Source organism: Humulus lupulus, chromosome 6 (genome assembly GCF_963169125.1).
Source record: "Humulus lupulus chromosome 6, drHumLupu1.1, whole genome shotgun sequence".
NCBI classification, from domain to species: Eukaryota; Viridiplantae; Streptophyta; class Magnoliopsida; order Rosales; family Cannabaceae; genus Humulus; species Humulus lupulus.
Window position 1 is genome coordinate 222,253,920 of NC_084798.1, and position 13,269 is coordinate 222,267,188.

Sequence of the window (13,269 nt, forward strand, 5' to 3'; positions counted from 1 at the left end):
TATTTTCACATTCAAATCAAAAATTAAAAAGTTAGGGTTTTTCACTTACTTTACCTTAATGTAATTGCTTTTTTCTAACAATGTCACTGATATAGATAAGTAAGTGTGTCACAACATAATTCTTCTATAGAGTTTGAATAAGAAATGGTGGAAGGAGAAGAAAATGATCAACCCTATTTTTTTTTTCAGATTTTTTTTGGAACATCTTATTTTTGTTCTTCTTTTAATTAAAAATAAAAATAAAAATAAAAAGGGCATTATTGGAATACCAAAGTTTCATTAAAAGAGGAGGTTAGTGCAGCTAAAATTTGAAAAATAGAGGTTACAAAGCTAATAGAAAAACTTTTTAAGGTTATATAGCTTAATTATCCACCAACCAAAAGGGCAGGCATCTGCACAAATTTGTGCGGTAAGCTAGATTGTCTTGGCAACTTTTGGCAGAGATTTAAGAAGAGCGTGTGAATGAGAAGGATCATCAGTGACATTAGTGTCAAAGCCCCAGCTTGATGAGCACTGCCCAGGGAAACTGGCACGTATGACAAAAGGGTAGATATCCCCAAGGTAACCTGCAATGATTACAAGTACGATCATCAAATATCGTTCAGTCCTAGCTACGTGTTCAAGGGGAAGAACCAAGTTTCGATCTTTAAAGTCAGAAGAACATTAATAGAAATTGAGTTATCGAAACATATGTACCTGAAGACCAGCCATGCCAACAGTGCTTCCAATCAAATATCGAACTGCAGGATGAAGATCCACCTTCCTCGTTAACCACCATAATGAGCCGATTGAAACTAAAGTGGCTGTTGCCAGGATACGATGGTCAAGCTGTAAATGAGGTTAAAAGGAATATTCTATGATCACATTGATGAGTATAGGTTCACACGAATTTCAGGAAACTACTGTTCATACGGAGTTTGAGCCATTGAGCTCGTAATTCAATGGATTAAAATATATTTTTCTGAATTTGAGATCTCGTGAATACCTTTATGAATCAAAATTCAATGACAGACTGAACCTAAATCATGCTAAGGAATTCTCTCAATAATACACAGTAAAGAAACACCACAGGAAAATTACCTGCACCAATGAAGTATTCTCAAAGAAGTTGCGAATAAGTGGCATGTCCCTAGTATCCATGTGTCACCCATCTTTGGAAAAGTATTGTAGGCATGTCCCTGGAAATTCACAAAATCATTACCACGATATGCTACTAGCAAAAAAAACCATACCACCTACTAATTAATTTGTTAAAAACTGAGCAATACAATAACAGTTGAAGTTACATACAGCATCATTTCCTGCAACAAATGCTCCTGAGACAGCAGTAATGCCGACGAGTAAGCTGACAGGAAGAGCAAGTCTCTTTACTTTTGCAGCCCCCTTAACCCAGGACATTGATTCTGCAGGTGGTTCGGGCATTACCACCGAGAGACCTGTCCAAAGAAGGCCGCTGTATATAACAAATGCCGAAGTGAGATGAGCTGCAAGCCGATACGGGCTTACTCTAGGCTGTGCATATTCAGATGGTGGTTCCTATTTGAAAAAAGAGAGATCATTTAAAAAGGCGCAAACCACAACATTTTTCGATTCAAATTTGCAAATACACTTAATATAAGGTGCCTACCTCTAAACCACTTTTAACCATCCACCATCCAATCAGACCCTGCCCAGCACCAAGGGCGAAAAGAGTAGAGAGTTTCAGTCCAAGTCGTATGGTAATATATCCCTTACGAAGAAAATATGAAAATGGCAAAGCAAACATGATACCAAGAGCTCTTCCCCACATACGATGAGCATATTCCATCCAGTATATAAATTTGAAATCATCAATGCTCATTCCTCGATTAACCCTGCAAAAACCATCGTCCATAAATTCAAAAAATATTAATAATATTATAGCAAATGCCATAAAATAATCCTTGTCCGAACTCCAAAAGAGTTCACCTCAAAACCGTTAAAAACTAGAAAGCTAAGCATCACAAACCATTAGCAATGCTACAAATACATGTACTGTTCTTTTCTTTCACTGACCGCTTATATTCAGGGGACTGCTTGTACTTTTCGAATTCCTGTAACCATTCCTCATCAGATAGAGGAGGGAGCCCACCACTGAACTTCCAATCAGTCATTGAAAGACCAGATCTTGTTAGTCGTGTAACACCTCCAAGTACGACCATACTAAACACCCAAGCAGCAGAGCCAAAGAGCCATATCCCAACCATTTTCTGAGCATGAGGTCCTCCATTTACAAGTAGCTTCAGTCCTTCATTACTTTTTGCATTAAGAGATTGCACGGTGGAAACATTTCTCAAAGATGGCACACACTGACCCTGAATTGCATTATAAACTTGTTACACAAGTATTACATTTAAATTACATGAACATGATACATGAATTGTGTTCTAATTCCCAAGTGAAACTGATTTAGAACAAGGACTTCCATTACATTTAATTGTCATGGAATACAGGGTCGTCATAAGAAACACATAATATCAAAAGCAAAAATATGCAACTATCGACTTTTCTGCTTTTGTGGTTACTTCCCGCTATCAAATTCGCAATTTAGAATATAATAGCTGAATATGTAGCAAGTACTTAGATACCTAAAAACATATATATATGATACTTAAAAGAAATAAATTTTAAAGCAGGAATGAGGTCGAAATGGCATTTATGAAACCAATGAATTTTTGCAAGTTGAAATTTTTAAACTTTAATCTTGGGTTACTGCTAGCTGATGCAGTAAGAAGTAATGATGCTCAACTAAAATATAAAAATATCTACATATAAACTTAAATGTAAGAGCACACACTGATATGAAGCAAAGAACAAAAAATCTAGAAAACGAAATAAAAAGAAAGACAGCAGACAAGGAACCAGCCATTTAAGTCCTAAGAACCAATATATATATATATATATATATATATACTTATATCATAGCACAAAAGTTTAAAAAAAAATTGTTTTCTGATATCCCAAGCTATGATTTTTAAAATATCTACAACTGCAATGACAGTTTACAGAACTCCACAATCAAATCTATGACTACTATATAAAAATGAGAAAGTAGTCATTTTGGGTGTCTCGAAATGGCATTTAATGAAGTTGAAGCTAATCAATTCAGCTCAAAGTGTTTGAAGTTGGTTCAAGTTTCCATACAACAAAATTTAGCAAAGTACAATCTCTTAGTTCTAAAGATAAAGATAGAAGAACCTTAGGGGAAGATCGGAAGTCATGCAGAATTCTCCGTACGATTCCAGTGGAGAAAAATCTAGATGTCTCCTCCCTTGCAACTCTAGACGAAGATGATGTTGCTTGGGTGAGGTGGTTGTAGAGAGCCTTACGGTTACTCTTCACCAACAAAAATGGTGATAATCGGCTCCGGAACATCTCTCTTTCTTTCTGTCTCAATACCAATGCCAATGTGTGAGGGTTTTACTAGCCCATATAGGGGTTTAGCATCTACTAACTTTTTTTAACAATAAAATGTATTTCTTTGGAAACTTGTAAACTAATTATATCATAAACCATTTTCAAATCACAACTGAGATTCTACTTGCAAGCAACTACAACTGTGGTGTGGTTGGTATAGAAATGGCAAATTCTAAAAGATTTCCAACCTAATCTCATGCCAAGTAACTAAAGAAGTTCGATATAAAGCTTCCTGAAAAAACAAATGTAGAAATAGTTGTTAAAAGTTGAAACATATACAAGAGAAAGATGAAAGTTATTCAATCTAATGATGGGTGTTGAGACATTAGCTTTAGCCATACTATGGTTAATTAAGAACAACAAAACCTTGCACATACTACTAATGACACATGACCCCTTAACTCAATCTTTAGTTTCTAAGAACTTTGAACAACGAAACATGAAGCAGTTTGTCGTCACTGTAACCAATTCTTAACACAGACATTTTATCAAACACTATACATACCAACTACAGCACATACATTTTATCGAATACTATCTATCTATCTATAAAGATACATATACATATAACAACTAACACAATATAGAATACACAAAGCTATAAAATGGAGACAGGTTGAACCTGCTCCGAGAGAGAAATAAAAAGGAGAGATTTTTACTGTGTGGTAGCTGAGTTGAGTTGAGATGATGAGCAGAGAGTTGGTGAGTGAGGTGTAAGGAGGTCGACGATGACCGTGGATGTAGCGTAGCAGCTGGTCGGGGCGGCGCATTGATGAACAACGACGGAGGAGCGTTGAGCTTGAGGTGATCTCGGAAGATCAAAAGAGGTAAGAAGAAGAAGAAGAAGAACGGAGTTTAAATTACAATGATTTAAATATATATTTATTGGGTTAATTAGTTGAAGAAAAAGAAAACAAGAACGTCTTTAAAAATATTAATTGTATTTTGGAAAATTATTTGCTTTTTAATTAACTAAAATTGTTCGGCAAAAAATAAAAATAAAAAAAACTAAAATGGTGGGAATAGTTGTCGTTTTTACCATCATGTTGTCGTACGCCAACGACAGCTCACAGATACACCAATCAATGACCAAATCATGCAAAAAATTGGTAACCAAATAATACGGCACCGTTTTGGTGATCATTAGTCCAAAGGACATAATGCTACTTATTATACTTAACCATCAATATAATAGTATTAATTGAAATTTACTTCTTTCTGAGCAATTTCATATGCTATAAAGGAGAATTAAGACTATTACTTTGATGTTGTTATATTGATCATCAACTGTCTCGATATTGAATCCATCTAATTGTTGCAACAAAGGAGCATTAAGACCATTAATCAATGAGATGAATACTACAAGCAAAAGGGTAGTTCTTTGTCATTTCACTCCAATTCCTCCATGATCAATAAACACGACAAGTTTCATGAAAAACGACAGCACATTTTTCTTTAAAAATGCCATCCTCCTTGATAAACGACAGTGATCGAAAAAACGATACCTTTTTTAAAACGATATATTATTTGATAAACGATATGTTTATAAAAAACGACAATATCAAAGAGCTCACTCACGCACTGTCGAAGCTACTAGGTGAGAGCCAACAATGGCGTCCTCCGCTGCCAGGCCTGGCTCATCCTCCATCATCAGCCGGACTCTCTCCCCTTCTCTTTCTTATACCTCATTCTCGATTTTCCATCGCTTAGCTTCGGTGTTAGCTCAGTAAATGTTCATGTCCGGTTCCAGATTTCCGGGTCAAGTTACTCGCCGCCGAACGACCCGGCTCCGAACTGGAGCAACCGCCCGCCTAAGGAGACTATCCTTCTAGATGACTGTGATACGATCACTGGCTTATAGTAATGGAGTTAGCCAATCACCCCAAACTACCTGGGGATGAAATGGTCAATTCTTATGTCAAAACCCTTGCCACTGTTCTTGGGAGGTACTGAGCTAACTCGTTTGATTGTTAAAAGGGTTTGTGAAAAGTTTCAATCTTTTTTAATGGGTTTTAGTGATTTTGTGTTTTAGTGAGAAGGAGGCAAAGAAGAAGATATACTCTGTTTCCGCTACTACATATACAGGTTTTGGTGCTTTAATTTCAGGGTAGCTTTCTATCAAAGTAAAAGGAATAGTTTTATTATTACTTTAAATTTTGGATTTTGTTGTCGAGTACTCATTTGTTTTAGAGATGTTATTGTTTTAATAAGATTTTGATTGTCTGTTGTTATGCATATTAATGAATATTATAGATAAATTTGCAGCAACTAAAATTTAATGGTAAATTTTCTGATGAATATTCTCTTCGCTATTTTGATCCGATCGTATTATGCCCACACCAAAATGATGACAGGAGTGATTTTTACCTAAAAAAATGTTTACTTGCTGATTTGAATGCAATAATTTTACGTTACTATGGTGATTTTTTGTTTCTTTTTAGTTGAATCTATTCATGATGTTGTAAGATAAAAAATAACACATATAAAACTTGAATAAATATAATATTTATATTTATTAAATTAAAGATACATAAATATTATAATTATAAATAATGCAATATAAATAACTTATAATATATATAACAATATTATAATTATAATTATAAATAATACAATATAAATAATTTATAATATATATAACAATATTATAATTATAAATAATACAATATAAATAATTTATAAATGGCAATATTATAATTATAAATAACACAATATAAATAATTATAATATAAATAACAATATTATAATTATAAATAACATAATATAAATAATTATAATATAAATAGCAATTATAATTAAGTTAGACAATAATTATAAAGAACAAAATAAAAGCCGAGGCCTGTGTAACACACAGTTTCCTTAAAACAGATTCGTCGCCTTTACGAAGTTTCGACGTCGATCTCCCAGGATACAACGGTGAACGACAAGTAACTCAATTAATTCGCCGAACCAAATATACCCGAACTCTATCACACTAGAACAAATCTAAGAACTATAAAGAGTAGAAAAGAAAAAACAATATTGAAAAAATATATATATATCTTAATCTTCAATGGAATACAAATATATATATATATATATATATGAATATAAGTTTTTGGTGTAATTTAAACTAAGACCTATGATCTCTATATATAGGCTATTCTTGAGAGGCATAACCACTCACAAAAAATGTGGGACAAACCCCAATTGTTTTTTCATTAAAAAATATCCAACAATCCCCCACATGAATGAAAAAACTGACTCAAGAAAAACCAACAAAAGAAATAGACCTAGGTGATAGAGTTCAACGGTAGAAACTTGCATAGGATAGGTAGGTGTTACCCTTTGAACCTTCCCTTGTGTAAGTATATTTACTTTACTGGCTGATCAGTAGACGTGATGTCTTTGAACTGTTTTGCCGTTCGTGTAAACGATGATATACCACACACAGGAATCTTTCCTGACATATATTGGTTCTCAAGATTATGTTCGTTTTGGCCCTGAACATTTCCCTGGTTCTGCAAGAGATATTCTAGGAATTGAGCCCTTATTCAATCCCTATAGAAGCGACCCATCTTCTCTCTCACATATGTGATTTTCTTAATTAAGAGTAACCCGTATTACTCTGCTCGACATTTCGACGCATAAGAAATCATTAAAAGCATAGCTTAACCTTTTCCTTACGGTTATCACTGTTTCATCATAGGAATGGACAATGAGGATAACCCCCATAGTGATCCAACATAGTCTTTACAGTTTTAGTTGTCCCTTTGAACCTAGATCTTGGGATCTCCAGTCAACTAGGTGGGGTGTCTACTGTATTGACTTTATTCATTCATGGGCTTTAGACCCATTCCCCTCGATGATTTTTCAACCAACTCTCTATTTAACCCTTTGGTTAGCGGATCCGCAATATTATCCTTTGACTTCACATAGTCAATAGAGATAACTCCAGTTGAGAGTAGTTGTTTAATGGTATTGTGTCTACGACGTATATGTCTAGACTTACCATTATACATATTATTATGCACCCTACCAATTGCAGATTGACTATCGCAATGTAAGCCAATACCTGGCACTGGTTTAGACCATTTTGGAATATCTTCTAAAAATTGACGAAGCCATTTAGCTTCTTCACCACACTTGTCTAAGGCAATAAACTCAGATTCCATCGTGGATCTAGTTATTACCGTTTGTTTAGAAGATTTCCATGATACAGCTGCACCACTGAGTGTGAACACATATCCACTCGTAGATTTTGAATCTTTCATATCAGATATCCAATTAGCATCACAATACCCTTCAAGTACTGCTGGATATTTAGTATAGTGCAGCCCATAGCTACGAGTAAATCGTAAGTACCTAAGTACTCTTGTTATTCCTTTCCAGTGGTCATACCCTGGATTACTCGTGTATCTACTCAATTTGCTAACTGCGTAGGCTATATCAGGTCTTGTACAACTCATTAAGTACATTAAACTTCCAATAATTCTAGAGTACTCTACCTGAGAGACACTCTCCCCTTTGTTCTTGAACAAATGTAGACTCGAATCTATAGGGGTTCTAGATACACTAGAATCTTCTTTGTTGAATTTCTCAAGAATTTTTTCCACATAATGTGACTGACTTAGAATGATCTTATCAGATGTCCTTGAGATTTGAATCCCCAAAATGACATCTGCTAGACCCATATCTTTCATGTCAAATTTCGAGTTCAACATACTCTTGATAGATTTGATCATCTTATCACTGCTTCCAACAATGAGCATGTCATCTACGTAAAGACACAAAATGACATAGTCATTATCTGTTTCTTTAACATAAATACATTTATCGCATTCATTGATTTTGAAGCCATTTGCCAACATAGTTTGGTCAAATTTCTCATGCCATTGTTTTGGTGCTTGCTTTAAACCATATAAAGATTTCACCAACTTACATACTTTTCTTTCTTGACCTGGGGAGGAAAACCCATCGGGTTGTTCCATATAAATTTCTTCATTTAAATCCCCATTTAGAAAAGCAGTTTTCACATCCATTTGATGTACTTCAAGATTGCGTAACGCAACAATAGCAAGTATCATCCTAATGGAATCTATTCTCATCACAGGAGAATAAGTGTCAAAGTAATCGAGGTCTTCACGCTGCTTATAACCTTTAATTACAAGCCGTGCCTTATACTTATCAATTGAACCATCAGATTTCATTTTCCTTTTGAAAATCCATTTGGCCCCTAAAGGCTTACATCCTGGAGGAAGATCTACTAACTCTCAGGTGTTATTTTGAAGTATGGATTCAATCTCACTATTAATAGCATCTTTCCATAAAGAGCCTTCAGTGGAGTTCACAGCTTCATCAAAGCTTTGAGGTTCACCTTCTAGCAAATAGGTTAGAAAATCTGGACCAAAAGATTTTTCTGTTCTAATTCTTTTGCTACGTCTAGGTTCATTGTAATGACCCAACTACTCTAGACTTTGGACCATTAACGAAAACTATACATAGACCCTAATCTTTAATAGAACTTACAAGAGAAAAAGATCATACTTTATTAAAAACTTGTAAAAACCAATGTTTAAAATTACATAAACTCAAAGCAGGATATGAGATCCCATTGTTTAAAAAAGAAAACATATCTTACTTGAAATGAAAAGAGATTACGTAAATAGATGCGGAAAAATACACATAAACCATAAATAAAAGACTACATCCTCGACATCGAACTCTCGACTCCTTGAATCCATTCATCACCGATACACATTCCCCAAGCATCCACGAATCTTACCCGCCACTATAGCTATTTTCCTGCACATATAAACAAAAAGGAATGAGCCTAATGCCCAGCAAGGAAAATCTACCATATAGTTCATATACATAAATTTCATAAGAAACATAAAAAAACATAACATAATACTTATATCATACACATACTATAATGGCCATTATTACTTGGGGACCCATAGACTAAACAAGTCATATGCCCATTAGATTAGTGGGGTCTTACTAGCTAAGCAGGTCATATGCCCATAATCCATTTGGGGGTTAGTCATATGGGTCATATGCCCAAGCCTACAAACATACATAACATAATATAACATAACATATTTCATAACATAAAACATAAGATAACATATAAAAAGCATATAACATATAAATTCTACCCTATTTTCCTTACCAAAATTACCGGGATAAGAGGACAGAGGTGGGACTTTGGAACACTCCTAAGAACCATTTGAAAAAGAGTGAGTATAGAGAAGAAGATAAATGAAAGGAATGGAAGGACTAAACCATTGAGAAAAATACTTACCAAAACCTTTTTGCTCAAGAACTTAGATTTCCTAACCAAAATAAAGATTAAGGTTAGAGGCTGAGTAGAAGACTATGAGAACTTAAAATAAAATAATACCAATGAACTAAGGTGTAGAAATACCTTGAAGACTTGTAGACCAATCTAAACCTCGAACCGAAATACTATGAAGCCTTACTTCCCCAAGTGTTTGATAAGCTTATGATGATCAAGCTTATGATTTCCCCACCCAAGTGTTTACACTCTCACATTCACCTAGCAACTTGCAGCCTCTGAACTTAGAGTAAAAGGTGAATAATGACTGGGTACTAGGTCCTATTTATAGAGTTTAGGAATGAAAGGATCTTAATTTAACTTGAATAAAAATAATGGCTTTTTAGGTGAAAATAATTTGAATAATCGTTCAGCAGAGGCTGAAGACTCGTTCAAAAAGGTGCTGGACTTATCAAAAGGTTGAATGGCTGAATGGAAAACGAATTCAAAAGCATTCAAATTATGCTGAAGGAGGCGATATATCGCCCCCTATAGGCGATATATCGCCTGGACCATTAAGCCCGAGGCAAACGTGCATCGTTTCGTGTTTTCCGTATCTACGTGCTGCGATACATCGCCTCCTATAGCTGCGATATATCGGCATTCGCTGATTATTTAAACACGAAATTACACATTTTTAGCTTAATTCAAATTGAGTAAACAGCCTTGACTAAGCCCTCAAACGTATTCAAAGCTGCTGACTGACCTTAGAGCATTCAAACTTTACCCTTATTAAATTTAATCCTCAAAATACTTAATCCTTAATCACCCATACATAACATGTGCTTAAAATCCTATTGGTTCTTATCTAAACCTTATAGTATAATAAATAGTATCCTTAATATCAGTCATATTAATCAAACCTTAGGTTAACATTAATATTCTTAAACTATAGGTTAAACTTAGAAAATCTACAAGTACTACTATGAGTGTCCAAATAATTCCTGGTCTGAACCAAAAATCCACAGTCATATAGATAATACTATAAATTCTATAATACTACTATCTAACTAGCTAAGTAAAGTTCTTGGACTCTACAATTCTCCCCTACTAAAAATAATTTCGTCCTCGAAATTTACTTATCAAATAACTCCGGATACCGGCCTTGCATGTCCTCCTCCAACTCCCACGTTGCCTCTCGTTCAGAACTATTACTCCATAGGACTTTGACTATAGGAAAGCTCTTGGACCGTAACTGCTTCATCCCCCTATCTAGGATGCTAACCGGTCGTTCCTCGTAACTTAAGTCTTTCTGGAGTGCTATCGTATCATACTTGAGGACGTGAGATGAGTCTGACACATATTTGCGTAGCATCGAGACGTGGAATACGTTGTGACTATCGGCTAGTGCTGGCGGTAGGGCTAGTCTATACGCAACTGGTACCACTTTGTCCAATATCTCAAAAGGACCTATGAATTGGGGACTAAGCTTGCCTTTCTTCCCGAACCGCTTGACACCTTTCATAGGAGATATCTTCAGGAAGGTGTGTAACTACCACACATCAAGGTGTGTAACCAAATCAGCATATAAACAAAATAGATATGCCAATGTCATACAAAATGATCGCATTTGCTTTAATAGGGTTAAGTTCCCAAATAAAATACAATCTACAGTCCTTTATTAGGGAAGATGCAGACATAATAACTCAAAAAGCTAGATCCCAAATGGAAAAAAAAAAACAAGAAATCAGACATATAAAAAAAAGAACAATATACATTTGAATGAACTTACAGAGTTGCTGACATAAATGAGATTATGGATAGTCCAAGAGGTCTAAAGAAAGATCCTAACTAGCAACCCCATCACATTCGTATGAACCTACAGAGTTACCTCAATAAATAATGAAGTTATATATAAAAGTAAAGCTAATTCAAATACCCATTGCAGAGATTCCATATTCAAAGTGCTAGGCACATGATTTAATACCCATGGCACACAAATTTGTAGCTGTAAATACCAAAATGAAATTAAAAAATTCGTACACCCATTGCACATATTTGTCTCTGTGAGCCCAGCCCTATTTTCAGATTCTACTATGGGTACAATTATGATCAAACACCATAAACCCATACATAAAAGAAAAATAAAATTTATCATCTTTTCTTGTAGCACTAATATTAAAATCAAATATAAGAAAGAAAGTGTGAGAAGAAATATACAGGTCTTTGATTAGAAAGAAACAAAGAGTCTAAATGCAAAGGGAGAGAGGGCTCGACATAGAGTTGCTCTTACCTGAAGACAGTGAGCCACAACACGAGGTGTCTAGGCTCCATCACAGTCATCTAGTAAAGGGCGAGAGACAAAGAGAATGTGTGATGCAACATCATCTCCCTTATATTTTTAAACAATTCGACCATCTGTTTCAAATGCAACATCACAAATCAATGGTAAAGATTTAAAATTAGCAAATAAAGTAACTGAGATTGATTAATTATGAACCTTGAATGTAGCAAATCAAATTCAGCCGTGCAAGTGCAGAGGGATTGCGATTGCGATTAAAAGAAAAATTGTGCTAGTAAATTAAGAGAGTGGAATCAGTGACATTTTCACAGCGAAGAACCCAAGCCCACCACCACCAATACCAGCCAAAAACTATGCTTGTATACATATATGCATATATTTATAAATAAATTAAGTTAACAATATTAATAATAAATCAAACTAAATATATATATACCTTAATAGTCAGCCGTGCAAGTGTAGAGGGAGATGGGAGGAGCCGTATCCGATGGAGCTCGGAAGAATCGCAGATGGTTGAACCAGATGACCCAGCAGCCCAAGAAAAAAAAAACAGATGACTGAGGAAGAAGAAGAAGTAGCTGAGAAAAAAAAATTAAAAACAAGAGGTGAGGGAGGGAGAAATACCTCTACCGTGGGTTTGGGTCTCTCCGTTTGGGGTTTCGACGCTAACTGAGGTTTGAGTTTGGGTCTCTCCGTTGGGGTTTCTGCCTTTGGGGTTTGGGGGTTTCCGAGTATGGGTCTCTCCATTGGGGTTTGGGGGGTTTTCGAGTATGGGTCTAAAAGTGAAGGAAACAAAATATATTCATGGCACAGAGAGGGAAATGAAATTTTTTTGGCACTTAGTTTTCCCGCGAAACAAAATATATTCATGGCACTTTGTTTTGTATTTTGATATAGAAGCATACACTATGTACTCATACATTAAGGACTCCCAGAGCAAAGCAAGTCCTTAAAAATTGTTAATTAAAACATTCATTTTTTAGCCCAAATTTTTTTAGGACTCGCATATTATTTTAGGACACTCATTGCGAGTCCTAAATTGTATTTTTTCAGGACTCTCAATGAGTGTCCTAAAAACTCCATAAATATTTTTAAGGACTTGCATTTATGTGTGTGTCCTAAAAAAGTGTCATGTAAAGGGTATTTTGTAGTAGTGTTATGATTTTGTTTTTACTGGTAGTTAGAATTAATTTAATTTTAATTTTTGTTTTTGTAATGTTTATTTGTTTTTAAGATTTGTACCCTTTGTTAAAAATAATATGACATGTTAAAA

General features: G+C 34.8%; 1 long non-coding RNA gene and 1 pseudogene across 1 annotated transcript; both read right to left on the reverse strand.

Annotated features, from left to right (window-relative positions):
• Window positions 1-209: 209 nt before the first annotated feature.
• On the reverse strand, window positions 210-4,297 carry LOC133783529 (cytochrome c oxidase assembly protein COX15-like; annotated as a pseudogene).
• A 7,153-nt stretch (window positions 4,298-11,450) lies between these two features.
• On the reverse strand, window positions 11,451-12,614 carry LOC133783532 (uncharacterized). Its single transcript, XR_009870907.1, has 4 exons — window positions 12,433-12,614; window positions 12,195-12,347; window positions 11,988-12,112; window positions 11,451-11,573 (listed from the first exon to the last, which is right to left on the reverse strand). It is a non-coding gene; the product is annotated as an uncharacterized LOC133783532 (long non-coding RNA).
• Between the last annotated feature and the right edge of the window lie 655 nt (window positions 12,615-13,269).